This window comes from Haematobia irritans, chromosome 2, assembly GCF_050003625.1.
Source record: "Haematobia irritans isolate KBUSLIRL chromosome 2, ASM5000362v1, whole genome shotgun sequence".
In the NCBI taxonomy this organism is placed as follows: Eukaryota; Metazoa; Arthropoda; class Insecta; order Diptera; family Muscidae; genus Haematobia; species Haematobia irritans.
In genome coordinates, this window is record NC_134398.1 from 140,232,806 (window position 1) to 140,258,008 (window position 25,203).

The window sequence follows — 25,203 nt, forward strand, 5'->3', positions numbered from 1 at the left end:
GTGGGTATAAAAATTGGGTTGGGGATGGTGTCTAGAGAAAGATCTACTACTTTATTTTTCGATATGTGATTGAGGCGGGGACCTCGCTTTGCCTGACTTATTCGAAATTACAGTGAAAAAAAAAAAAAACAAAACTTCTCGGATTTATTTGAAATTTTCAAAGGAGGATATTGAATTCATATATAGTACCTGTACCTGATGTTTGAGACATACTTAAAAACACGAAATGTACACGGATGAAAAAGACTGTTTTTCATATGTTTGGCTATAAACATTATATGTTTGGAACACAAATTTTTAAACACAATATTTTTGAGTGCAAGCATATAATGTTCATAAACTAGCATAACATGTTTGGGACATATATGAGTATATGTTAGAACATATTATGTTTGGGACATAAAATGTTTGTAAATATAATATGCTTGGATGCAAACATATATTAATTTAGAAATAGCCTATAAACATGTATGTGTTTAGTAGCTTGGAGCGTTATTTAACAGGGAGCGATATTGAATTAAGTTGGTGGTTGTTGCTTGTTATTACAAAATTAACATTTTATTTTTCCTTGGGCAATTGATCAGCTACTTCTTTGATCCTTACAAACTGTGTGGTCCGCTGTTCGAATCCCCGTCCGGCAAAAGGTAAAGTTAAAATAAAAAAATCATAAAATTGAATAATTTCTTCTACAATGTTTGTATTACAGAAAATGGTGCTAAGAACTAAAAAATGTCGTGGAAGTGAGAAAGATGTGGGGGAATATACAATTAGGCAGAAACAAAATTTTGAGCATTCAGGTCGAAAACCTATGTTGTTAGCACCTATATTACCTGTTTATTTTCATAATTCATTATGATTGTAAATATATAAATAAATAAATAAAATTTTGAGCACAATATTGTTTGGGAGAATTTTTTTTAAGCATATAATATTTTTGAGTGCAAAATGCTTCCAAACATATTATATGTTCACATAATAACGTATTGTTTTTTGGAAGACAACATTATTGAATTTGGATGCAAAAATATAAAATGTTTGGAACTTAGACTACCCAAACATATATTGTTTAGACCAATACGCTTTCAAACATATTATATATTGGAAGAGATCAAACATATAAATGTTTGGGCAATAGCCAAAAATGTATATGCTTGAAGCAAAATATGTTTGGGAGTATATGTTACAGAAGCGATTTTTTGTGAGCGTGTAGTTTATTTTTAGAAAATATCAAATAAACGGTATTACAAAACTGAGTAAATATTTATACATAAATTTATCGAAAAACTCAAGAAAGTTTATTAGGCGTAATTAATTTTTCAAGAAATTCCATAATTGTTTGTATCTTGAATTCAAAAATAGGGAACGTTTTTCAATACAAATACACTTTTTATTGTTTGTTCTTGAAGGTGAATTTTAAATTGTAATTTTAAGTTTGTTTTTGCGTTACGGAAACAGGCAGAAAAACTATTAAATTATGATTTGTAACTTAAAATTTAAAAAGGAAATGCGTCTTGAAGCTATACCTCGTTTCTTTAGCTCGGAATCAAAATAATTTTATAAAAGACACAAATTTTCCCCATTTACCCATTGAATTTGACTCACGACATGTGTTGATCTCGCCCTTGCTGCCCGTCCACTCACCATTAGTTATATAAATAAAATAAAGGCAGAAAAACGATTAAATTATGATTTGTAACCTAATGGTACACTGGAAAAAATATTTACGTGATATTAAAGATTACGCAATATAAAATTTAGGATGCGAAATTTACAAAATATTAAGGACAATTTTCTTTAAAATAATGAAATTTTAATAAAAAAAAAAGTTTATAATCTTTGCAGCAAAAAATTTTTTCATTAAATTTATAACACAAATTTTGTAAATTTGCGTCCCTCCGTTAAAGTCCCATGTCTTGGAACTAAGGCTAATTTTCCTTAAAGTAAAGAAATACATTTTTGATTTAAAGAAATTGTCCTTAAATTAACTGAAATATTGAAACTTTAGATTTATAATAACAACGTTTCAAATATAGGCTAAGACTTATTTTGAGGATTTAGGTTTAAAGTTTTTTTGGAATTAAGAAAACTTTTTACTTTGAAGTATCCGTTATAATTTTTAAACTGGCATTTGTTTGTACGTGAGAACGTACCCTTATCAATAATAAGCGAAAAGAGAATGGAAATTTGATAAATGAGATCTGTATTCTACTTTTAATTTTATTGGTCCTAGATTTAAAGCCAGATAGGTCACTAAAAATTTTCTTTATTTTAAAGAAGCCACATCTTTGACTCGGAATCAATACCAAAATTCTTAAGGGAAGGTCAAAATCTTTGGATCCAAGTAAACTTTTTTTGAGTGTAGTCCACAAATCTAGACACAATTTTTCCCCATTTACCCATTGAATTTGACCCACGATATGTGTTGATCTCGCCCTTGCTACCCGTCCACTAACCATTAGTTATATAAATAAAATAAATAAATTGAAATGTTATGTAGTTTAGAAAATTTGCTTAACAACTGTATGATCCGTCCTTTGATTATAAATGAAATATATCCTTCTTCAAAGCAGCCTAGACCAGAAAAAGGCAAAGTTTACAAAGCATGTGGGATAAATCATAGGATTGGATAGAGAAAAAAACAAAAATGCGAAATATGGCAATAATAATAATATTTAGTAATGAAGCTCAGCTCACAAACCAACTTGTCATTTGCGTAGAGAAAAATACCAAGAGCCTTTATTTCATACCCAGTGGTTTCGACTTTCCAACACTTCTCCCAACTTCCATAAACAAAAATATTTTTTTTACTTCAAAGTCGCGAGAAATGCATAACCCATGGCCTTGCCTTACAAATGTAGGCGCGTAAGCAGTTAGTTGAATTCTACAAATGGTGACAAAATTTTCTATAGAAATTAAATGATGATACAATTTTCTACAGGAATAAAATTTTGACTGAAGTTTCTATAGAAATAAGATTTTGACTAAATTCGCCATAAAAATAAAATTTTGACTAAATTCTCCATAAAATTTTTTTGACAAAATTTTCTATAGAAATAAAATTTTGACAAAATTGTTTATAGAAATAAAATTTCGAAAAAATCTATAGAAATAAAATGTTGACAAAATTTTTATAGAAATAAATTTTATAGAAATTTTTATAGAAATAAAATTTTGAAAAATTTTCTATAGAAATAAAATTCTGACAAACTTCCCCATAGAAATAAAATGTTGACAAAATTTTCTATAGAAATAAAATGTTGACTAAATTCGCCATAGAAATAAAATTTTGACTAAATTCTCCATAGAAAAAATTTCTATAGTAATAAAATTTTGAAAAATTTTTTCTATAGTAATAAAATGTTGACACTATTTTCTGCAGACATAAAATTGTGTCAAAATTTTCTACAGAATTAAAATTTTGACAAAATTCTCCATAGAAATAAAATTTTTACAAAATTTTCTATAGAAAATAAATTTTGACTAAATTTGCCATAGAAATAAAATTTTGACTAAATTCTCCATAAAAAAAAAAAATTGACAAAATTTTCTATAGTAATAAAATTTTGACAAAACGTTCTATAGTAATAAAATGTTGACACTATTTTCTGTAGAAATAAAATTGTGTCAAAATTTTCTATAGAAATAAAATTTTGATAAAATTCTCCATAGAAAAAATATTTTGACAAAATTTTCTATAGAATTAAAATTTTGACAAACCCCTCCATAGTAATAAAATTTTGACTACATTTTCTGTAGAAATAAAATTTTGACAAAATTTTATGTAGAAATAAAATGTTGACCTAATTTTTTTATAAAAAAAATTGACAAAATTTTCTATAGAGAAATAAAATTTTGAGAAAAATGTTGCCCACTCTTTAGTGTTTCTCACTGATTTGGACACTATTGCATAAACTTTTGATAGACAAACAAATTATTTTGCCTTAGGTTAGGTTAGGTTAAAGTGGCAGCCCGATTAAGATTCAGGCTCACTTAGACTATTCAGTCCATTGTGATACCACATTAACTAAAAGTACCTATTACATATGGGCACTTCTAGTTTTAACCGCTGAACCTTCTTGATTATTTTTCTTTGTTGAACCAACCAGATTGTTCCAAAAACAGTAGCAGACTGCTTAAGTTAACGTTTTCCAGATCCGCCAGTAATCTGAAGCTATATGCTCCTAAAAGTTGCTTGCGCTTTACACAAAATGCAGGACACTCACACAAGAGGTGTTTAATTGATTCTTTTTCCTCCGCATCATGACAGCTCATACAATAGTCATTATACTTCGCGCCAATAGTTTTTGCAAAATCGCCTATCAGGCAGCGACCCGTTATAGCAGATATCAGGAGTGATATCTGACGTCTCGAGAACATTAGCATATCTAGTGTGCGGTTTAAGTTGAAATGGGGCCATATTTGCTTGGTGTCGTTACAACCCTTGCAATTCTCCCATCGAACATTTGCCATCATAACAGCCTTCTCACGCAGCATGAGCTTGCAGGTAGCTAGGGGCATACCAACAAATTCTAGTTCCCCTGGAATATGTAAGGTAGTCCCTAGCCTTGCCAACTCATCCGCTTCGCAGTTCCCCGGTATGTTCCTATGGCCAGGCACCCATATTAGGTGAATATTGTACTGCTCAGCCATCTCATTGAGAGATTTGCGGCAGTCGATGGCCGTTTTCGAGTTGAGGAACACAGAGTCCAAGGATTTTATTGCAGGTTGACTGTCTGAGTATATATTAATGCCCACATTTTTTGGAACATTACTTCTCAGCCAATTCGCCACCTCTCTTATTGCTAATATTTCAGCCTGAAAAACACTATAGTGATTAGGTAATCTTTTCGCTATTCGAAGTTCCAGATCATTAGAATATACTCCGAACCCCACTTGTCCATCCAATTTGGAGCCATCAGTGTAGAAATCTATATATTCTTTATTCCCCGGGGTCTGCGTGCACCACGCCTCACTGTTGGGAATTAGAGTCTCAAACTTTTTGTCGAAAAGTGGACTCGCCAAAGTGTAATCCACTACGTTAGGCACATCTGGCATTGTTTTGAGGACAGAACTGTGACCGTAACCTTTTTCCGACCACAGCGATAGTTCGCGCAACCGCACAGCCGTTGTTGCAGCTGACTGTTTGGCCAAAATGTCTAAAGGCAATAGATGCAGCACGACATTAAGGGAATTTGTTCCTGTCTTGCTGAATGCGCCTGAAATACACAAACACGCCATACGCTGAACTTTATCTAAACAAGTCGGTTTCTGAAGTGCCGGCCACCAGACTACAACACCATATAGCATTATAGGTCTAACCACTGCCGTGTATAGCCAATGCACAATTTTTGGTTTCAGTCCCCACTTTTTTCCTATTGCCTTTTTGCACGAGTACAAAGCTACAGTTGCCTTTCTCGCCCTTTCTTCAATATTAAGCTTAAAGTTCAGCTTCCTGTCCAAAATAACGCCAAGGTATTTTGCACATTCACCAAAGGGAATTTCAATACCCCCTAAGGAAATAGGCCTAACCGTGGGAGTTTTGCGATCGTTGCAGTACATGACTAATTCTGTCTTTGCAGGATTTACCCCAAGACCATTGTCTTTCGCCCATTTCTCAGTCATCCGGAGGGCCCTCTGAATAATATCTCTGATTGTGGATGGGAATTTTCCCCTGACTGCCAGAGCCACATCATCTGCGTATGCCACCACTTTTATCCTTTCTTTTTCTAGAGTAACCAGAAGGCTATTTATAGCAACATTCCAAAGAAGAGGTGATATAACTCCTCCTTGGGGAGTGCCTCTGTTCACATACCTTTGTATGTTTGCTTGACCTAGTGTGGCTGAAATACGTCTCTTCATTAGCAGTTCGTCTAACAGCCTGAGTATACATGGATCAACATTCAGAGTTGTCAGTCCATTTAATATCGAGCTCGGATGGACATTATTGAACGCCCCTTCGATGTCTAGAAACGCCACGATTGTGTATTCTTTGACAGATAGTGAGCTTTCAATAAAGCTAACTAGTTCATGTAGTGCGGTCTCAGTAGACCTGCCCTTCGAGTATGCATGCTGTCCTTTCGAGAACAACCTTGAATCGATGCTAGTTCTAAGATAAATATCTATCATCCTCTCCAGAGTCTTAAGTAGGAATGAGGATAAGCTGATTGGTCGGAAATCCTTCGCCCTCGAGTGAGAGGCTTTTCCCGCTTTAGGTATGAAAACGACTTTTGTTTCCCTCCACTTTCCTGGGATATATGATAAGTTGATACATCCTTTATATATCACTGACAACCAGGGGATAATTTTGTCAGTTACAGCTTGCAACTCCGCCGGAGTAATTCCATCAGGTCCGGGGGATTTGAATGGTCCAAAGCTATTTAGCGCCCATCTTATTCTAGTTTCCGATACAATTTCCTCGACAGGAAACGACCGCTGAGCAACTGTGGCACCGCCAGTACATGGTTCAACCGTCTGATTTCCAGGAAAATGTGTGTCCAATAGTACCTCCAGCGTCTCCTCACTGGACGTTGTCCAATTTCCCTCCGATGTTTTAATGAAACCTGGAGCGGAGTTGGTGGATGCTAGAACCTTCCGTAGTCTGGAAGCCTCGGACGTATTCTCAATACTGCTGCAGTAGTCATTCCAAGAGTTATGCTGAGCCTTTCTCAGTTCTCGCTTGTATCCTCTCAGATTCCTCTTGTAAGCGTCCCAGTCCTCAGGGGCTCTGGTGGACTTTGCCTTGTTAAAGAGCTTCCTGCAGGATTTCCTCATATTACTTAATTCCGTAGACCACCATGGTGGTCGATGTTTCCCCCTTGGCTTTCCTCTAGGGCATGCAGCTTTCAGTGAGATGTTGAAGGCCTTAGTAATCCGCTCCACTGCGTGTTCGATATCTTGCACATTTCTCATATTTGTCTCTGTTATTTCCGGTATCATCATATTGAACGATTCCCTATACCTATTCCAGTCAGCTTTCCTAACATTTGGCGAAAATATGGTCTTGGTGATATGAACATCAAATTTGAAACTGATGTAGCGATGATCTGAGAAGCTGTGTTCACTTAAAACATGCCACTCAGATATCATTTCATTCAGTTCTTGCGAGGCCAAGGTGATGTCCAAAACGTCTTGCCTGTTTTTAGTGACAAAGGTTGGGGCATCTCCCTTGTTGCAAACTACCAGATTAGTACGCAAAATAAACTCTATTAGCGACCCTCCCCTTGCATTAGTATCACTACTTCCCCATATACTATGATGCGCATTCGCATCGCATCCCATAATGAGTTTCGTCTTTGTTTTCAGTGACTCCTCAACTAAGGTCTTAACGGCACATGGAGGCATCTCCCTGTCATGTCCCATATAGACCGAAGATACCCAATATTTGCATTTGGCTATTTCTAAATTGGCAACGACAGTGTCTGCATTGCACATTGAAGGAAGCAGAAACAAGTTAAGCTCGTTTTTAGCAATTATACAGGCTCGAATTACATCATTACCAGTATACTGCAATAGTTTGTACCCCGGAGTACTTAATTCACATATTTTGTTTCTATAAACATATGGTTCTTGAATAAGAACTATGTCTATGTCCCCTTTCATCAGGAGAACTTTTAAGGCAGCACATGCAGCCTTACAATGATGAAGATTTATCTGGAGGATCCGTAGGACCATCGAGATTTTCAACAACCGTCACATCAGCCGCTTCGATCGAGTCATCAAGAATGTCCTCTTCAGAGATATCGGTGACTCTCGCAATAACCATAGGTTCGACTTTGGTGAGTTCGGAGGCAATAGAAGCCTCCTCACGCATACGGTATCTATCCATGTCTTCAACTTTGGTATCTCCCTCGACTTCGCAAGAGGATCCGCTTACTTCTGATTCAGACAGAGGCTTGTCCATTTCTGAATCCTTTAGCTGATCGTTTTTATACACCTTCATTTGGATATAATGAAAGCCATAACATACACGGCCCTGGGACTTTGCCAGATGTGGCAAAGACTGAGTGTTCAATATAAACACTGCATGCCGTCTTGGTCCATCCACTTCATCCAAACGGCCAACCTTCCAATCAGCTGTTGGAAGATCTGGATTGCATCGTTTCAGTCTATTTAAAATAGATTCAGGGTCAGAAGGGTTTGCAGGTATCCAGGCATGTGCTCTAGGTCTAGCCGGTATGTCTTTCTTCTCGACTAACTCTAGAGCAGCTCCTTCCCAAACTTCACCAATTAGTATCAGAGCAGCTTTAAAACATTCTATAGACCTCTGGTCCTCAAATGCGACTAGCTTAAATCGTCCTTGATACCAACCAGCCTCTTGGTGTCGAGGATCTGGGCCGGGAAACTTGCCTTAGATCCCACATAATTTGCCATCGCTCCAACAAAAGACTAATGTTTCACTTGATTTTCATGCATAAATATACGCAAAAAAATATTGTTGTATAGGAAACGAAATTTTATATTTGTTAGAATAGTTTCCTTCAGATTAAGCACAGTTCGGTTGCACACAAAAAAAATCACGAAAATTTTTCCAATTAAAATTTTAATTGAGTTTTAAACAAGTAAGGAAAGTCTAAAGTCGGGCGGGGCCGACTATATTATACCCTGCACCACTTTGTAGATATAAATTTTCGATACCATATCACATCCGTCAAATGTGTTGGGGGCTATATATAAAGGTTTGTCCCAAATACATACATTTAAATATCACTCGATCTGGACAGAATTTGATAGACTTCTACAAATCTATAGACTCAAAATTTAAGTCGGCTAATGCACTAGGGTGGAACACAATATTAGTAAAAAAATATGTGAAACATTTAAATCTGAAGCAATTTTAAGGAAACTTCGCAAAAGTTTATTTATGATTTATCGCTCGATATATATGTATTAGAAGTTTAGGAAAATTAGAGTCATTTTTACAACTTTTGGACTAAGCAGTGGCGATTTTACAAGGAAAATGTTGGTATTTTGACCATTTTTGTCGAAATCAGAAAAACGTATATATGGGAGCTATATCTAAATCTGAACCGATTGCAACCAAATTTGGCACGCATAGCTACAATGCTAATTCTACTCCCTGTGCAAAATTTCAACTAAATCGGAGTTAAAAATTGGCCTCTGTGGTCATATGAGTGTAAATCGGGCGAAAGCTTTATATGGGAGATATATCCAAATCTGAACCGATTTCAAGCAAATTTGGCACACATAGCTACAATGCTAATTCTACTCCCTGTGCAAAATTTCAACTAAATCGAAGCAAAAAATTGGCCTCTGTGGTCATATGAGTGTAAATCGGGCGAAAGCTTTATATGGCAGATATATCCAAATCTGAACCGATTTCAAGCAAATTTGGCATGCATAGTTACAACGCTAATTCTACTCCCTATGCAAAATTTCAACTAAATCGGAGCAAAAAATTGGCCTCTGTGGGCAAATGAGTGTAAATCGGGCGAAAGCTATATATTGGAGCTATATCTAAATCTGAACCGATTTTGCTGATATTTTGCAAGTTTTTCGAGACTCATAAAATATTCGAATGTACGGAATTTGAGGAAGATCGGTTGATATACACGCCAATTATGACCAGATCGGTGAAAAATATATATGGCAGCTATATCTAAATCTAAACCGATTGCAACCAAATTTGGCACGCATAGCTACAATGCTAATTCTACTCCCTGTGCAAAATTTCAACTAAATCGGAGTTAAAAATTGGCCTCTGTGGTCATATGAGTGTAAATCGGGCGAAAGCTTTATATGGGATATATATCTAAATCTGAACCGATTTCAACCTAATTTGGCACGCATAGTTACAATGCTAATTATACTGCCTGTGCAAAATTTCAACTAAATCGGAGTTAAAAATTGGCCTCTGTGGTCATATGAGTGTAAATCGGGCGAAAGCTATATATGGGAGATATATCCAAATCTGAACCGATTTCAACCAAATTTGGCACTCATAGTTACAATGCTAATTCTACTCCCTGTGCAAAATTTCAACTAAATCGGAGTTAAAAATTGGCCTGTGTGGTCATATGAGTGTAAATCGGGCGAAAGCTATATATGGGAGATATATCTAAATCCGAACCGATTTCAACCAAATTTGGCACGCATGACTACAATGCTAATTCTACTCCCTGTGCAAAATTTCAACTAAGTCGGAGTTAAAAATTGGCCTGTGTGGTCATATGAGTGTAAATCGGGCGAAAGCTATATATGGGAGATATATCTAAATCTGAACCGATTTCAACCAAATTTGGCACGCATGACTACAATGCTAATTCTACTCCCTGTGCAAAATTTCAACTAAATCGGAGTTAAAAATTGGCCTCTGTGGTCATATGAGTGTAAATCGGGCGAAAGCTATATATGGGAGATATATCCAAATCTGAACCGATTTCAACCAAATTTGGCACGCATAGTTACAATGCTAATTCTACTCCCTATGCAAAATTTCAACTAAATCGGAGTTAAAAATTGGCCTGTGTGGTCATATGAGTGTAAATCGGGCGAAAGCTATATATGGGAGATATATCTAAATCTGAACCGATTTCAACCAAATTTAGCACGCTTAGTTACAATGCTAACTTTACTCCCTATGCAAAATTTCAACTAAATCGGAGCAAAAAATTGGCCTCTGTGGGCAAATGAGTGTAAATATATATGGCAGCTATATCTAAATCTGAACCGATTTTTTCCAAAATCAATAGGGATCGTCTTTGAGCCGAAACAGGACCCTATACCAAATTTTAGGACAATCGGACTAAAACTGCGAGCTGTACTTTGCACACAAAAATACATCAACAGACAGACAGACAGACATACAAACAGACGGACATCGCTAAATCGACTCAGAATTTAATTCTAAGCCGATCCGTATACTAAAAGGTTGGTCTATGATTACTCCTTCTTGGCGTTACATCCAAATGCACAAACTTATTATACCCTTACCACAGTAGTGGTGAAGGGTATAAAAATATTCAATTAAAAATTTAATTGATTCAACGAATTTTTTAATTGAAACAAAAATCAATCACAAAAATAATAGTATCAATTAATTTTTTAATTGGATCAATTAGCTTTTTAATTGACCTTCAATTAATTTTTTAATTGATACTATCATTTCTGTGATTGAAGACATTTCAATTAAAAATTAATTGGATCAATTAATTTCGTGATTGAATCAGAAAAAAAATTTTTGTGTGTGGGACAAATGTGGCAACGGGCACTAGAAACAAAGATATATTTTCTTTCGAAGAGATAACATTACCAATAAAAGAAAACTTCGCCGGTCTAAAACTTAATTTCGTGCTTAATAAAAAACTCAAAATCTCTTTGGAAAGCGTCTTTAAGGCTTAGTTTCCGAAGGCCGGTCAAAATGTATTTTGTCATGCCATATTCTGCAAAAGCTTAGAATTTTCAGTAGTCCTATAAAGATAGGTTGTGCGTGCATTTTTTGTAGAATTCCCTTGCTATGAATTCTTAATTGTACCACTGAGATCCAATGGAGACCATCGGAAAGTAGGAAGGCTATAATAAAAAAATACCAGAAAAAAAAATACGATGCCTAAACTAAAAACAATATGAGGACGATGATGGTGATGTGACGGCTGGGAATTTTTGTTGAATACATTTGTATGCACATTTGTCATATCATTTAGATTTATTCTACTGTATCCGTCATATAGTTCTTGTTGCCAGGCCATCGCATAGCCTGACAACTTTAGTTTTATATTGAGATGCCTATTTCGACAAATTATAGAAAAAACCCATATAGAGCATTCCAGTTTGTAGAATATTTTTCCAAACCACAAACACACACACACACAATTAATAGAGGGCTAAGTTTGTATTTGTAATTTTTATTCTGTTTTTGAACATTTATTTTTGTAAACTATATTTCCGTTTCTGTAGAAATGGTCATTGTAATTAATTTAATTGCTTGGGAATATTTTTCCTATGCTGATATGATGGGTAAATATGTGAAATATCTGAGGAGTGAGTACTATGTCTGGGGTTTTCCACCTAAACTCTAAATTAAATGTGCAAAAATACCAGGGTTGCCTTTTATATTATGAGATTAGATAACAAAAACAAATATTAATAATAAAATTGCTTTATTCGTTTTCAAAATATTTCCCATTACGATCTATATATTAATTGTCAGAAAACGTTTACCTCTCATTCGGAGAAAATTTTAGCAAAAACCTACCAAACAAAAAAAATCGTATTTAAAATAAAATATATTTTCATAGAAATTTTTTTCAAAATTTTATTTCTTTAACGATTTTTGTCAAAATTTTATTTAGATGGAAAAATTTCTCAAAATTTCATTCCCATTGAAATTTTTGTCAAAATTTTATTTTCATGAAAATTTTTGTCAAAAGTTTATATCTATAGAAAATTTTTTTCAAAATTTTATTTCCAACAACTTTGTTAATATTTTATTTCTATGGAGTATTTTGTCAAAATTTGATTTCTATAGAAAATTTTGTGAACATTTTATTTTTATAAAAAAAATTGTCAACATTTGTTGTATTTGTCTATAGAAAACTTTGTTAAAAATGTAAATCTATACAAATTTTTGTCAAAAGTTTATTTCTATAAAAAAAAAATTATCAAAATTTTATGTCTATAGAAAATTTATTTCTATAGAAAATTTTATCAAAATTTGATTTCTATAGAAACTTTTATTTTTATAAAAAATTTTGTCAACATTTATTTCTATAGAAAACTTTGTTAAAAATTTATTTCTATACAAATTTTTGTCAAAAGTTTATTTCTATTAAAAATTTTATAAAAATTTTATGTCTATAGAAAATTTTGTCAAAATTTTATTTCTATAAAAAATTTTGTCAAAATTTTATTCCTATAGACAATTTTGTCAAAATTTTATTCCTATAGACCATTTTGTCAAAATTTTATTTCTATAGAACATTTTGTCAAAATTTTATTTCTATAGAAAATTTTGTCAAAATTTTATTTCTATAGAAAATTTTGTAAAAATTTTATTTCTATAGAAAATTTTGACAAAATTTTATTTCTATAGAAAATTTTGTCAAAATTCTATTTCTATAGAAAATTTTATTTCTATTGAAAATGTTGTCAAAGTGTTATTTCTATAGAAAATTTTGTCAAAATTTTATTTCTATAGAAAATTTTGTCAACATTTTATTTCTTTCTACAGAAAACTTTGTTAAAAATTTATTTCTATACAAATTTTTGCCAAAAGTTTATTTCTATAAGAAATTTTAGCAAAATCTTATTTCTATAGAAAATTTTGTCAAAATTTTATTTCTATAAAAAATTTTGTCAAAATGTTATTCCTATACACAATTTTGTCAACATTTTATTTCTATAGACAATTTTGTCAAAATTTTATTTCTATAGAAAATTTTGTCAAAATGTTATTTCTATAGAAAAATTTCTCAAAATTTTATTTCTGATTTCAGCTTAAAACCACGCATTGACTAAACTACAAGTGTAGCTTAACCAACACAGGAAAAAAATGTTTGTCAAATTTATTTGGACACAGCCCTATAGACTGCAAGATGGTTGGATGGTCGCACGTTTCGGAATTACCACATTCCTCATCAGCATCCTCTACTTGCAGCAAAACTATCAACCAATTATCAGAATAAATTCAGGCAGTCCACTAAACTCAAAAGTGAACCACACTTAAACCTTCCGAAAAAAGGTTTACACGATAGCCGGCTTATGCCAAAATAAATTCGTACAAACATATCTCTTTTCTTTTGCCACCAAAAAAAAAACCAACAATAACAAAACAAAACGAATGAAAAATTTTATTTCTAAAGAAAATTTCAAAATTTTGTCAAAATTTTATTTCTATAGAAAATTTTGTCAAAATTTTATTTCTATAGAAAATTTTGTCAACATTTTATTTCTATAGAAAATTTTTTCAAAATTTTATTTCTATAGAAAATTTTGTCAAATTTGTTTTTCTATGGTAAATTTTATTAAAATTTTATTTCTCTAAAAAATGTTGTCAAAGTGTTTCTATAGAAAATGTTGTCAAAATTTTATTTCTATAGAAAATGTTGTCAAAATTTTATTTCTACGGAAAATTTTGTCAAAATTTTATTTCTATAGAAAATTTTGTCAAAATTTTATTTATATAGAAAATTTTATCAACATTTTATTTCTATAGAAAATGTTGTCAGAATTTTATTTCTATAGAAAATTTTGTCAAAATTTTATTTCTATAGAACATTTTATCAAAATTTTATTTCTATAGAAAATTTTATCAAAATTTTATTTCTATAGAAAATTGTGTCAAAACTTTATTTCTATAGAAAATTTTGTCACGATTTTATTTCTATAGAAAATGTTGTCAAAGTGTTGTTTTTATAGAAAATTTTGTCAAAATATTATTTCTACAGAAAATTTTATCAAAATTTTATTTCTATAGAAAATTTTGTCAAAATTTTATTTCTATAGAAAATTTTTTCAAAATTTTATTTCTATAGAAAATTTTATCAAAATTTTATTTCTATAGGAAATTTTGTCCAAATTTTATTTCTATAGAAAATTTTGTCAAAATTTTATTTCTATAGAAAATTTGATCAAAATTTTATTTCTATAGAAAATTTTGTCAAAATTTTATTTCTATAGAAAATGTTAAAATTTTATTTCTATAGAAAATGTTGCCAATATTTTATTTCTGTGAAGTATATTGTCAAAATTTTATTTCTATAGAAAATTTTGTTAAAATTTTATTTCTATAGAAAATTTTGTCAAAATTTTATTTCAATGGAAAATTTTGTCGAAATTTAATTTCTATAGAAAATTTTGTCAAAATTTTATATCTATGGAAAATTTTGTCATAATGTTATTATGCGATTTTCCTCTTAGACGTTTCTATAAAATACCAATATATTAAAAATGATTTCAATGAACCTGTAAAATGTCACCATGAATCACGGTTAGTATTTCCCCCCATAATGTGACCACAACTTCATCAAGGTTATTTTTGTTGTTTCATAAATAAAATTTCATTTCATTGATAGATCCATTTAACCAGTCTGTTTTTAATCTTGTTTACCAGATATCTACCTACAGTCATATTTTTATTCTATCTTTAAATCATATCTGTGGTATTTCTTTTGTGTTTTCCATATAAATAAATAAGTACGATATATAAATCACTTTTACTTTATTCTACAATATGGAATTTCTGGACAGAGGCAAGCATTCTTTCATGTGTCACAGTTCAAACGCATTTGAAATGTGATGTTATCGAATAACAAAGTCAGGTATAATGTCATGAACACCTATAAGAGGTAATGTAAAAAGCTCTGGAGAAATGATAGAAAACTTTGATTATAATTTTAAAATTTATGAAATATTGTCGTAAATCTATTTCGTAAACCTCAATATAATCTCCTGGACGACCTAAACGTATGCCATTAAATTTGCCAAATATCGTAACAGTTGTTAAAGTCAATTTCCGGAATAGCCTTCAAAACGAAAATTTGCCACTGTATTCAAGCGTGGATACATTTGTACCACTAAATGCCCCACTTTTTACATTTTTGTGCCACTACTTTTTAATTAATTTCTTTTAAAATGCAGAATTCCTTAAAAATTCGGGATGTGATCGACGCCATAACATAAAACCGACATAAAATCAACTGTCGAATTGAATGGACGTGTTTTACATAAATCGGATTAATTAAATTTACAGTAATAAGTAAATATTAAGAGTTTTAAGTGTGGGCTGCCAACTTCAAGGCCCACATGCCGAGAAGGAATATGATCACCCCACAAACTTGTTCTATGTTCACTGTCCAAAAATAACATTTTTCTCTTGTAACATGTTTGGGGTGATCATATTCCTTCTCGGGCTGCAGTGGATAGGTTTCGACTGTAGTTATCAAATTGGGCAAAGACCAAGAGTTAGTCTCAATTAGTCGACTTATAGACTGATCAACAGGTTGAAACATCTCCATCGCAGATCACCACTGTAGTGTCACAATGGACTGAATAGTCTAAGTGAGCCTGAAATATCGGGCTGCCACTATACCTAACCTAACCTAAGCTATGGCAAGCCAAACTTTTTTCTAAGGTAACGACATCAAAAGGTGGCAATCCCTCAAGAGAGAGTTTCAAGGAACGCAAAAATGGGCGCAAGAAATTCTTGAAGTTGGCAAAAGGAAATGATCGCTAGATAAGCTGCCATCTTCCAAAAGATATCATAGATCGTTTGCCTCACTTGCAAAGGAAAGTCTTGTGATTGTTATCATTAAGAGGGGAACAATGGACGGTATGATTCCAAAGCACAAATGGGAAGAAGTTGAGAATGTTTTGTCTGGCGTCTACTCACAGGAGCTGGAAATGTTTCTCGGTCCAAATCATTGACATCAAGTGGCTGGTTGGTCCCAAGGACGATTTAAGGTAATCGCATTGGTGGATTAAAAGTCTATGGGTTGTTTTAAATTTGCCTTGATGATTTGAGTTTGGGAAGAAGCTGTTTTGGAGTTAGTCGAGAAGAAGGAAATACCGGCTAGACCTAGAGCACATGCATGGATACCTGTAAACCATCCTGATCCTGAAAATATATTAAACGCGACTTCATTAATTTTTTAATCAACTAATTTTTTTTTATTTGTAAACAATTGTGCGATTGATACTATCATTTAAATACCTACATGACTAGTATATATAGGGGAGCCCATAAATAATTACGAACAAATTTTTGCGCGGTAATTAGAGAACGGGAAGTGAAATGTTGGGTTCGGTTTATACGGAGGCTTTATATAATTATGAACCGATAAGGATTTCTGTTTCAATTAAAATATTTGTTGAATCAATTAAATTTTTAATTGAATATTTTTTTGGAAAATTCAAAAACAAATTTTTAATTGGAAATATTTTGGTGAAAATTTATATGGGGGCTATATAAATTATGAACCGATATGTACCAAGTTTTGCATGAGTAGTAGAAACCGTATACTAACACCATGTACCAAATTTCAACCGGAGAGGATGAAAGTTGCTGCTCTAAGAGGCTCCATAAGCCAAATCTTGGGGTCCTTTTATATGAGGACTATACGTAAAAGTGGTCCGACGGACGGGCATCGCAAGTTTGTGCATTTGTATGTAACGCCAAGAAGTAATTGTCATAGACACATCTTTTAGTATACCGATCGGCTTAGAATTAAATTCTGAGTCGATTTAGCCATGTCCGTCTGTCTGTCTGTCTGTCTGTATATGTAATTTTGTGTACAGGTCGCAGTTTAAGTCCGATCGTCCGCAAATTTGACATAACGTCTTTCTTCGGGTAGAAGACAATCGCTATTGGTTTTGGAAAAATCGGTTCAGATTTATATATAGCTGCCATATATAGTTATCACCGATTTGATCATAATTCACGTATTTATGAACCGACGTTCTTCAAATTTTGTACATCTGAATGTTTTGTCAGCCCCGTAAAAACTGCCAAATATCAGCTAAATCGGTTCAGATTTATATATAGCTCCCATATATATCTCTCGTCTGATTTGGACTTATATGGCCCCAAAAGCGAGAGTTTTGCCCTGATTTGCTTCAAATTTTGCACAACGAGTACGTTTAATAGTATCGTTAATTGTGCCAAATTTAGTTGAAATCGGTTCAGATTTAGATATAGCTCCCCTATATATCTTTTGTCCGATTTTGACTTATATGGCTTCAAAAGCCAGAGTTTTGGCCTGATTTGATTAAAATTTTGTACAAGGAGTACGTTTAATAGTATCGTTAATTGTGCCAAATTTAGTTGAAATCGGTTCAGATTTAGATATAGCTCCCATATATATCTTTCGACCGATTTGGACTTATATCGCCCCAAAAGCCAGAGTTTTGCCCTGATTTTCTTCAAATTTTACACAATAAGTACGTTTAATAGTATCGTTAAGTGTGCTTAATTTGGTTAAAATCGGTTCCGATTTAGATATTGCTCCCATATATATCTTTCGTCCGATTTGGATTTATATGGCCTCAAAAGACAGAGTTTTGCCCTGAGTTGCTTGAAATTTTGCACAAGGAGTACGTTTTATAGTATCGTTAATTGTGCAAAATTTAGTTGAAGTCGGTTCAGATTTAGATATAGCTCCCATATATATCATTTGCACGATTTGGACTAATATGCCCACAGAGGCAAAAGTGCTACTCTGATTTACGTGAAATTTTGCAGAGGGAGTAGAATTGAACTTGAAACTTTGTACATGCAGTAGAATTAAGGTTCTGCATATGCGTGTTTATTTTGGTTGAAATCGGTTCAGATTTTGATATAGCTCCCATATATATCTTTCGCCCGATTTTCGATCATATGACCACAGAGGTCAATGTTGTTATCCGATTTACGTGAAATTTTGCACAGGGACTACATTCAACATAGTAACTATGCATGTGAAATTTGATTGCAATCGGTTCAGATTTCGATATAGATTCCATATATATGTTTTTCCTAATTAGGCAAAACTGGCCGAAATACCTACATTTTCCTTATCAAATCGCCACTGCTAAGTCGAAAACTTATCAAAGTGACTCAAATTTTCCAATTACTCTATTACACATCTATCAACCGATAAATCATAAATACACTTTTGCGAAGTTGCCTCAAAATTGGTTCATATTTAAATGTTTCCTATATTTTGTTTTACTAACATTGTGTTCCACCTTAGCGCATTAGCCGACATAAATTTAAAATCTATAAGTATTGCAGAACTCTGTACAGATCTGCTCAGATATACAGAATATATGTGTATGGATTTATATAGCATCCAACACATGGACGGATTTGATATGGTATCGAAAATGTGGACTTACAAAGTGGTGAAGGGTATAATATAGTCGGCCCCGCCCGACTTTAGACTTTCCTTACTTGTTTTTATTTAAATTAGTTTGACTTATATTATTGTAATCGAACATAATTTAATTTATTTTAATAAATTTGGCACTAGGAAGTTAACTAAAAATCATTCCTTCAAGTTTCCAGAATACATTTTTAGTTATTCATAATAATTTCTTATGTTTCCAATTTTGTTTAATTATATTCCCGTTTACAAACTAAATGTCGAAATTTCTAAAATCTTGTATCACAAATTGCATAATAAATAAATATAATGAAAAAATTACGCATTATTTTGTAATTCATTGCAAGAACTAAAGCCAATTTAAAATTTCCTACAGTAATAGACTGATGACTGTTCATTTCCATTGTTGTTTCCTTCAATTCCACATTGCTGACTTTATGACTATTCTAAGAAGTTCTATTTATGCCGTCATCTTTGTCTTTTTGTCTCATTTGCGTTTTCCCTAACTGCATCGGTTTCTATGGCGTATGGCGACTAGAGAGACAGAGAGAGAAGAACAGAAATTAAAAAATTTCGAAATTATTGCAGTTTAATATGCAAACCGACAATAGTAAATAGACAAACGTTGCTACTATTTGAGAGCCCTCTCATCATCATCATCATCTTCGAAAACAAGTACTCATCGATGTAGATTAGAGATGGGCAAGATTAAGTACTGAATATTTGGTTTTGGTGCTCAGTAATATAAGTGCTGACTATAGTCTCCATACCAACAAAAAATCTTATTTTTAATTTAATCTAGAAGTCGTCGTTTGTTTGCGCTTTGAAATGTAATATATTAAACATTAAAAAAGTTAATAACACAGAGCCAAAAGACCACATAAAATACCCTATAAATCAGAACAAAGTTTAAAAGATTTCTCTATAGTTTTTCTCCAAGAAGAGCTCCGTCTAAATTTTAGAGAGAATTCCTTTTTAATAAAATTTAGTAGATAACCCGTAAAAATAAGAAGAAACCTTATTAATATTAAGAAGGTGACTGGTAGATATTAGAAGGAAACCTTTTAAATAAAATTAAGATGATTCCTCGTAGAAATATGAAGGAATTCTTCTTAATAAAATTAAGACGGTTACTATTAGAAATTAGAAGCAATTCTTATTAATAAAATGAAGACGGTTACTAGTAGAAATTAGAAGACATTCTACTTAATAAAATTAAGACGGTAACTAGTAGAAATAAGAATCAATTCTACTTATTATTTTCTTTTTAAATTATTGTTTTTATTAATTCATTCAATTGTTACAATATGTACTTATGATATTTATACATTAATTATAACTATATAATACAATAAAAAATAAAGGTTATGTTTTCCATATTTTTTTGGCTCTCCGAAATATTTCTCGACCACTTTATCAAAAAACATTCAACATCTTCAATTTCGGTTTTCTCGAGCTCGAATTAATTCCTCGCTCAATTAAAGTTGATATTATTTCATGCAACAAGCCCCAAGATTTAAAAAGTTCCACTATTTCATCCTTCCTTGATTGAGAAGAAATAAAAATATCAGCTGAAAGTTCATCACACATTATAAAATGTTCAACACATCGATGTTACTGAAAAAGTTATAAAACGAAGTGGAAAAATTTGATTATAAACACTTCGACAAAATGAAAAAAATTTTATATTTGCATAATTAACACTCTATAATTGTAAAAACATCGCATTTCTATAATAAAAGTTATTTATAACTTAAGGGTAGAACACAAAGGCGAAGGAATTTGGAGTCCTATATAAATATACAAATGCCAAATGATATAAATTCATTCGTTTAGTACACAACAATTGTTAATAGTGAAGAAATTTTAACATTTATTTAACATCAACTCCTTACAAGAATTACTTAGCCTCTGTGACTTTGACTTGAAAAATGCACACAAAAAAACTGTATACTGAAACAAAAGCAACTACGTGCATATATATATAAGGCGCAGGTCGTGACAAAAAAAAAAAACACTTGCACTTACCCAGAAACTTTTCAATTTCACTTTTTAACGCCCAAAATTCTATTTTATGTATATTAATTAGATAAAATTCACTTACCTTTTACAACACAAAATTCACAAAAACCACAAGGAACTAACACAAATCGAAACACTTCATTTCACAGCTCAAAGTTGAATGATCGACTGTTCTCTTCTTACTAGTTTAAAATGAAAATTGGCTGATGCAATAATAAACTACAGTTATTTTGATGTATGTATACGCATTTTAGTAGAATAAGAGCGAATAAGAAGTTTTCTCCTTATTGTTAGTCGATCTCCTTTTCAATAAAATTAAGATGACATTTACAAAAATAAGAAGTTTAGCATCTTAATAATAAGAAGGTGAAAATCTGTTAGAAACAAGAAGTTTTTCATCTGATTAGCACTTTTTATGCTCATATTAAGACGTAAGAAACATATTTTTAAAAGAAAAAGAGCAAATGAGAAGTTATCTTCTTATATTTAGCCGATTTCCTTTTCAATGAATTTTAGATGAAATTTAAGATAAAAATGAGAAGATTTTCTAGTAAATATTTCGTCAATCTTGTCCCCTGTCGCTCTCCTTTGTCACCAAGTTTTTTTAAAAGTCAACCTCCTTATTTTTAGGTGACATTTTTGGCTCTGTGAATAATCATAAATAAATATAAATATTTAGTTCCTTACAAACGTACCTCTTTAATGCTATTTACAAATATCTCATCTCTGATAGTAATGGCTTTCCTTTGAAGAGAAGAACTGGAACAAAATACTCAACCAAAGAAATACAAGAAAAAAAATTGAAAATGGTGTCTGCCGTTGAGGAGGAGGAGGTGGTGTTAGAGGTATTTCATTCAAAGTGACTAAATGACTATAAACTCATTTTCTGGTTACTCATTAAAAAGGCCATAGCAAACTAGTCATAACAACAACAACAAAGAATACAACAACAATAATAAAACAATTTGTCTATTGTCTACATTTTTAACGAGAAGAAAAAAATAGTAAACCTACATTCAAATAGAGTGAAAGGGAGACGAACACACATATATTTACCCACACTCACACACAACCTCTATTGGTTGACGATGAGTAAGGGAGAGACAGAGAGATGAAATGTGCATAGTTAAAAACACTTATTAGAGTTCTTATTAAGACATTTCAACGAGGGTCATATGGAAAGTATTGTATAGATTTTGTAATAGGGGAAATTTGAATAGAAAACGAAACAAAACAAGTGAGTACGAGGACAGTTCGGAAACTTCTTAGCCTAGAACAAGAAGCGCGGTATAAACAGAAAAACGTTGTTTTGGAAACATCCATCTCTGTTATGAACACATGTTAAATTTTGTTTCGATCTGGAAACTCCTTCATATAGAAACAGGTGTTCAGAAAAGACGCATCCGCCATTTTTTACAATGGAATAATTAGAAATGCGTGCTGTCATTAAATATTTACATAAAAAAGGTTTATAGGGACAAGAAATTCATTATGATATGGTGAATGTGTTAGGTAAAAGTGCTCCTTCATATGAAACAGTAAAAAATTGGGTTGCTGAATTTAACCACGTAGTGGACGCCCAAAAACAGCAACAACAACAGAAATTGTAGCCAAAGTGTATAGTATTAAATAATCGATGAATAAAAGTGCGTGAAATTGCAAATATCATGGGCATCTCAAATTATCGAGTCCATTTAATTTTGCATGAAGAACTACAGATGAAAAAGCTTTCTGCAAGATGGGTGCCGCATTTGTTAACAGTGGATCAAAAACGCATAAGAATGAACATTTCTCAAGCTTGTTTGGATCGTTTTAAGCGAAATAAAATGGATTTTAAGCGTCGTTATATAACTGTTGATGAGACATGGATCCACCACTATACCCCAGAGACAAAAGAACAATCCAAACAATGGACTGAAGCTGGAGTTTTTGCCCAAAAAAGGCAAAAACAATTCAATCAGCTGGTAAGGTCATGGCAACGGTTTTGTGGGACTTCAAAGGTATTTTTTTGATTGACTATCTGCAAAAGGGTAAAACAATAAATTCAGAGTACTTTTACAATCTTTTGGATCAATTAAATGTACAAATTCGAGAAAAACGTCCTGACTTACAACACAAAAAAATAATTTTTCATCAAGACAGCGCAACTGCGCACAAGAGTGTTTTAACAATGACTAAAATCAACGAATTAAAGTACGAGTTGCTTGACCACCCACCTTATTCTCCTGATTTAGCTCCTAGTGACTTTTACTTGTTCCCAAATCTAAAAAAATTCCTTGCTGACAAGCGTTTTACCTCAAATGAAGATGTAATTACAGTTGTAAACCACTATTTTGAAGACCTTGAGGAAAACTATTTTAATCAAGGGAGAGAATTGCTAGAAAAGCGTTGGACTAAGTGTATTGAAGTTTCAGGAGATTATATTGAAAAATAAAAATATTTTTGAAAAACTAACTATTCTCTTTCATTGAAGAAGTTTCCGAACCGCCCTCGTATATATGGGAGCTATTTCAAAATCTGAACCAATTTGCATAATATTTTGCAGGTTTGATTGATACCACAGAAGGCCACCTTGTGCAAAACTTGAGTAAGATCAGTCAGGACGAATGGATGGACACCACACCCTCAAACATATATTCCAAACATATTTTGCAGGAAGCACATATATTATTGGATACTGCCGAAAGATTAATATGTTTTATGTGAATATATTATATATTTGGGAGCATTTTGAGGCCAAAAATATTATATGCTTGGAAGAGTTTTCCCCAAAGAAGATTGTGCTCATTCCCTCACATAATTTTCACTTCCACGAATTTTTTTAGTTCTTGGCACCTTTTTCTGTAATACAAATAATGATGAAGAAATTATTCAATTTTATAAATTTTTTAAATTTTACCTTTCACCTGGACGGAGAATCAAACCGAGGACCATACAGTTTGTAAGCCAACAAACTATCCACTGGGCTACGTAGCTGTTATAGTCACCAGTAGACAATTACCGTTATAAGTTACATTTATATAGCATAGTTTGCAGCACCCACGAGCCCATGCAAACATAACATTATTTAACAGAAACATACATTTGTTGGCCACGTGGACCAGTGGTTAACTTGTCTGCCTTGCATGCAAAGGGTCGTGGGTTCAATCCCTGCTACGACCGAACAGCATTTTTTGTTTTTATACCCTCCATCATAGGATGGGGGTATATTAACTTTGTCATTCCGTTTGTAACACATCGAAATATTGCTGTAAGACCCCATAAAGTATATATATTCTGGGTCGTGGTGAAATTCTGAGTCGATCTGAACATGTCCGTCCGTCCGTCTGTTGAAATCACGCTAACTTCCGAACGAAACAAGCTATCGACTTGAAACTTGGCACAAGTAGTTGTTATTGATGTAGGTCGGATGGTATTGCAAATGGGCCATATCGGTCCACATTTACGTATAGCCCCCATATAAACGTACTCCCAAATTTGGCTTGCAGACCCTCTAAGAGAAGCAAATTTCATCCGATCCGGCTGAAATTTGGTACATGGTGTTAGTATATGGTCTCTAACAACCATGCAAAAATTGGTCCGCATCGGTCCATAATTATATATAGCCCCCATATAAACCGGTCGAAATCGGTCCATAATTATATATAGTCCCCATATAAACCGATCCCAAGATTTGACCTTTGGAGCCCCTTGGAAGAGCAAAATTCATCCGATTCGGTTGAAATTTGGCACGTGGTGGTAGTATATGGTATCTAACAACAATGCAGGAATTGGTTCCTATCAGTCCATAATTATATGTAGCTCCCATATAAACCGATCGCCAGATTTGACCTCCGGTGACTTTTGGAGGAGCAAAATTCATCCGATCTGGTTGAAATTTGGTACGTGGTGGTAGTATATGATATTTAACAACCATGCCAAAAGTGGTCCATATCAGTCCATAATCATTTATAGCCCCCATATAAACCGATCCCGAGATTTGCTTTTGGAGCCTCTTGGAGGAGCAAATTTCATCCGAGTGAGTTGAAATTTGTGGATGACAGTCTTTCGTATAAGTTTCTACGCAATCCATGGTGGAGGGTACATAAGATTCGGCCTGGCCGAACTTACGGCCGTATATACTTGTTATTAATTATAATATGTATGGATTCAACATATTTTAATTTAGAAATTGCCTATAAACATAGGTATATGTGTTTGGAAAGAGAGACCGAGAGAGTATGCTGCAAGTAAAACAAGTAAGGAAAGTCTAAAGTCGGGTGGGGCCGACTATATTATACCCTGCACCACTTTGTAGATCTAAATTTTCGATACCATATCACATCCGTCAAATGTGTTGGGGGCTATATATAAAGGTTTCTCCCAA

General features: G+C 32.8%; 3 long non-coding RNA genes across 3 annotated transcripts in view; 1 reads left to right on the forward strand and 2 right to left on the reverse strand.

Annotated features, from left to right (window-relative positions):
- The window catches only part of LOC142226320 (uncharacterized), a 173,341-nt gene that overhangs the window by 42,501 nt on the left and 105,637 nt on the right, over positions 1-25,203 (forward strand). The gene's annotated exons all lie outside the window — the stretch shown is intronic.
- LOC142224109 (uncharacterized) lies at positions 18,832-21,709 on the reverse strand. The gene is made up of 3 exons (XR_012719036.1): positions 21,533-21,709; positions 19,422-19,636; positions 18,832-19,349 (listed from the first exon to the last, which is right to left on the reverse strand). It is a non-coding gene; the product is annotated as an uncharacterized LOC142224109 (long non-coding RNA).
- Positions 20,069-21,004, reverse strand: LOC142224108 (uncharacterized). Its single transcript, XR_012719035.1, has 2 exons — positions 20,920-21,004; positions 20,069-20,432 (listed from the first exon to the last, which is right to left on the reverse strand). It is a non-coding gene; the product is annotated as an uncharacterized LOC142224108 (long non-coding RNA).